This window comes from Lolium rigidum, chromosome 1 (genome assembly GCF_022539505.1).
Source record: "Lolium rigidum isolate FL_2022 chromosome 1, APGP_CSIRO_Lrig_0.1, whole genome shotgun sequence".
In the NCBI taxonomy this organism is placed as follows: Eukaryota; Viridiplantae; Streptophyta; class Magnoliopsida; order Poales; family Poaceae; genus Lolium; species Lolium rigidum.
In genome coordinates, this window is record NC_061508.1 from 328,569,034 (window position 1) to 328,573,924 (window position 4,891).

The window sequence follows — 4,891 nt, forward strand, 5'->3', positions numbered from 1 at the left end:
TAGGTCAGGTTTGTGTGTACACAATTCTATATCATTATATATACATCTTTTTTTTTCTCTGTGCTTCACAATTTACACACGAAAATCTAACATGATCTGTCCTCATGTGATGGAGGTAGATTAAATGCTGATAACCGAAATCCTGTTATTTACGACTTTCAATGTATGTACAAGCATATTGCATATTTGTCCTTTTTAATCTTCCTACATATTTGGCGTTTTCTGAACTAGCAGGCTATCTTTACGCGACTTCCAGGATACCATGTGGCAAACAACCAATGGAAGCATGTTTTCAGGCACTATGATTAGGTTTAAGTTTATTTTGTTTTTACCAAGAAAGATGGATGCTTTGGCTGATAATCTATTCTTCTACCTCGAGATTTAGCTTTTTCAGATTGTTGGTAGAGGCTTGCGCATCTGGTCATTTTCCCACTTCCGCTGAGGCGAAGACTTTCGTTGACATGTCATTGTGGAGGTACGACTTCTAGCTTACCTTCTTCATGTTTCACAATATTTCTGAGATGTATGCTTCTTCCTTTCGATCAAAAAAAGTGCAGACATGCATTGTTGTAATTTCCTCATCCTCACCCTACACTACTCAAAATTACTAAATTAGTGAAAAATCGCAAAATCAGTGGAAGCATTGTCTTATTTTGAGATTATTCACATAATTCACTATTCCAGGTCTGTATGTATGGTGGTACTGACATGGGAAGGACTAGACATATTTTCCTCCTATTTTCTCATGATAGGTTGTCCTTGCTATTGATTTAATATTTCATGCATTACAATTAACAATATTAGCTTTTCCGAATTTGTCACATATTGCAGCTCTACGGTCCAAGGTCACAAATAAGTTATCTTCTGTGGAACTCAGGGGAAGTTTGTTGCCTGTAGGAGGATGGTGTATCCATTGGAGAAGGTAAAAACTGATTTCCTTGTTGAAGCAGTCGAGTACATATATAACAGCAGTACTTTTCCATATTCAAGCTGTCCAGGGCAACTTATTCCTTGTTCATCTCTCAACTTCTTTATCTCTACTAATTAAAAAGACTAAACTGGTTTCCTATTCTTCCTAGGTAGTTGTCCTACCTATTTCTTAGAAACTTGCAGTCAGTTAGGTTCTTAGAGTCTGTACTCTGGAGTATTGGCATAAGGAAGTATTTTTTTAGTGCTCTATGTAGACCTGAATGCCAAGAAATATGTCGGTTACTGGTCAGGTTTGAACCATTAGATTTTATACCATCCACATATATTTTCTTTCATACTAATACTAATATTAGCTCAACCTTGATGTTGTGCTCACATCAAAGTAACAACATACTCTAGGAAGCAATCCATAGAAAATAAAATTGACAATATCAAACTTGAATAGATAAGTAACCAGATGGTTATCAGCTACTTATAAGTAGAAATATATTGTTTTAGATGAGGTGATAGAATAGTACATGCTCTGAATTATTGTTCTTGCATGTTTCTCCCCCTTCCCTATGTATTTATGTGACATCCCGCTACTTCTCTTTCCAGGGGCATCGGCTGAAAAATAAGAAATTTTAATTATTGAGGGAGTTAATGTGCATTCCAATGGATAACAACAAGATCTTTTTGACTGGACCACCTCTTCAAAAAGCCTAGCAGAACTGTGGTCACAACTGGACTTCATTCTGCCTAATGCATTCTCATCCCATCAGGAATTGGAGTCATCATATGATTTGTTGTGCTAACACATGCATCACTGCCACCCTGTACTCTACGGAATATATGTGAATGCTATTATTGTTCAGGGTCTCCATATTCTTAGAGCACTTTTGTTCACCGGTACTGCTTTCTGTCTTGTCGCCTTTTTGCTTTCTATTGATTGTAATTATAAGCTTCTTGAATCATCCAATGTGACATTTGTTAGCTCTCACAAAGTTTTGATCTGTCACTACATAGAATTTTATTGATTGATCTCTGTATGAATCTTATCGCACATATGTCTCTTGTGTAGTCAGGAGTCATACCATTTGTTAGGATTCGTGAAGTTATCAGTGTTTAGTACTTAGTTTCTAAACAGGAAATATAGTGATATGTCAACTCATGGAGTTCTAAGTTATATATGTTCCTAACAAGATGAGATTTCTCGAAGATGTATTTTCCTCTCCCCCTCCATTCTTCTTTTGGTGATGTTCTGTGTTATTCTTTTGGTGATGCAAAAAAGAGTCGATTCTGACTGGTCAAATGTCTTTAATCAATCATTATTGTCCAGGTAGTTTGGACTGTATTTGAGATGGCATGCTATACTCTCAGTTGTGCTCCACATGTTTTGATGAGGTACTGATGCAAGATGAGCTTACAAAGCTGTCTAGGATGCTGGTACAAGGGGTTGCAACATGCTTATATGGTAGAAACTTATACAGATTTGTCTTCCTTCTACTCCAATTAGCTTAATGAACTTGACAATACTTTTTTAATCCTTAGTCCCTGATCATAACTTGTTTAAATTTTGAATAGGTGGATCACTCTTGCAGTCTCAAGATATATATGAAGGTTTAAATCTCATAATCTATTCTCAGTTGCATCTTTATGTACCCACTATTAATTTACCTCAAGATATCTATGAAGATTATATACAAATCCCAGCCTTCCTGTGTGGTCTAGAGGGTGTTGTAAGACCTCTTGATAGAATTAATTTACCAATTTTATGTTTTATTTATACCTAACTTAGGTTGTGTTCCGCGATCTTGGATATTTTGTAGCGTAATCCAACTTGAGGTATCATACATAGCACTTTGACTTTTTAATTTCACTCAAATGTCTTTGGCTATATATAAAATGAGGCACACTCTATTTAAATCATCAAAGCATCATGTACAGACACTAGTAGAAAACCTCTCATCCATCTAAGCCATTGGTACCGGTTCCCTTACGAACCGGTACCAATGGGGTTATCTATACCGGTTGAATGGCTCTGGCGGGCGAGGAGATTTGGTACCGGTTCGTTAGGAGCTTTCGTACCGGTTCGTGTTAGGAACCGGGACGAAAGGTCTTCGGCCAAAATTCAGACGCGTGGTGGGGCCCGGGCTGGACCTTTGGTACCGGTTCGTAACACGAACCGGTACGAAAGGGTACCCAGCCATATCAAAATCGCCCAGATCGTCCCGAGCCCCCCGCTGGCTCTCATTTTTCTCTTCTTCCTCACAATCTAAATTTTTCTCCACCTCTCACACTCCAATAATCTTTATTTTTCTCCACCATTTTAACAAGATTAACGGCATGCATCTATCCAAGGGTTAGCAATATCATCCTTTCTTCCGGCGTTCCTAATTTAGCTCATTTCTTTGGTAGTTTAACTCGTACTATTTTTCTAGTGCTAGCAAGGTGTTTGATGAAATGCCTAAGTTAGGGATTTTACTTTTTTATAATCAATTTGAGCTGAAATTATGGTATATTTTGTAGGTTTTAATTAGTATCATCCCCGTCCTCACCGCCGTCGATCGCTAGCGTCGTCCCCTAGCCGGCACCGTACAACCTCGGTGAGCCTCTTCTTTTTTATAAAAAAACTTAGTTTTATGTGATGAACTTGAATATTAATTAAGTTGGTCACTCATATATCCATGATGTTGTGTACTTAATGATTTTTGATATACATATAAAATGCGGATGAGTCGACAATGGATGTACGGTGACCGGGTCCATCCCGAGTTCATTATCGGCATGCATTATTTTCTCAACGTGGCTGAGGCAAACGAGCGGTCGAATGGTTTCATGTATTGTCCATGTAGTTCCTGTAAGAATATGAAGGATTACTCTACCTCGAAGACCCTTCACGTCCACCTGCTGGAGAATGGTTTCATGCCCAGCTATAATTGTTGGACCAAGCACGGAGAAAGAGGGGTTATATTGGAAGACAACGAAGAAGAAGAGGATAGTGACAACTATCCCTTATTCACTGAAGACGGTGGTAGTAGAATGGGGGAAGACGAAGCTGAAGAAGAGCTCATTTTCGATGAGCCGAGTTTTGATGACCCGGATGACGATTTGGGTCGGGCCATTCTTGATGCGAAGATGAACTGCGGAAATGAAAAGGAGAGGTTGAAGTTGGAGAAAATGTTAGAGGATCACAACAAACTGTTGTACCCAAATTGCGAAAATGGTCGAAAAAAGTTGGGTACCACGCTGGAATTGCTGCGAGTGGAAGGCAGAGAATGGTACTTCGACAAGGGATTTGAAAAGTTGCTGAAAATAATAAAGAAGATGCTTCCAGGGGAGAACGTGTTGCCCTCTAGCACGTACGAAGCAAAGAAGGTTGTCCGCCCTCTAGGATTAGAGGTGCGGAAGATACATGCATGCATCAATGATCGCATCCTCTACCGCGGGGAGTACGAGAATTTGAATGCATGCCCGGTATGTAGTGCATTGAGGTATAAGATCAGGCGAGATGACCCTGGCGATGTTGAGGGTGAGTCCACCCCCGGGAAGAGGGTTCTGCGAAGGTGATGTGGTATGCTCCTATAATACCACGGTTGAAACGTTTGTTCCGGAACAAAGAGCATGCCAAGTTGTTGCGATGGCACAAAGAGGACCGTAAGAAAGATGTGATCGTCGAGACACCCGCCGACGGGTCGCGGTGGAGAAAAATCGACAGAGAGTTCAAGTCATTTTCGGATGACGCAAGGAACTTAAGATTTGGTCTAAGTACGGATGGCTTTAATCCTTTCGGGAGCAGCGAGCTCCAGTCATAGCACTCTGGCCGGTGACTCTATGTATCTATAACCTTCCTCCTTGGTTGTGCATGAAGCGGAAGTTCATTATGATGCCGGTGCTCATCCAGGGCCCGAAGCAACCCGGCAACGACATTGATGTGTACACGAGGCCATTGGTTGAAGAACTTTTAGAGTTGTGGCGTGAC

The 4,891-nt window shown here is 40.2% G+C and overlaps 1 long non-coding RNA gene across 1 annotated transcript; it reads left to right on the top strand.

Annotated features, from left to right (window-relative positions):
* On the top strand, positions 1-1,961 carry LOC124684341. The gene is made up of 3 exons (XR_006996987.1): positions 1-475; positions 832-922; positions 1,528-1,961. It is a non-coding gene; the product is annotated as an uncharacterized LOC124684341 (long non-coding RNA).
* The last annotated feature ends 2,930 nt before the right edge of the window (positions 1,962-4,891 follow it).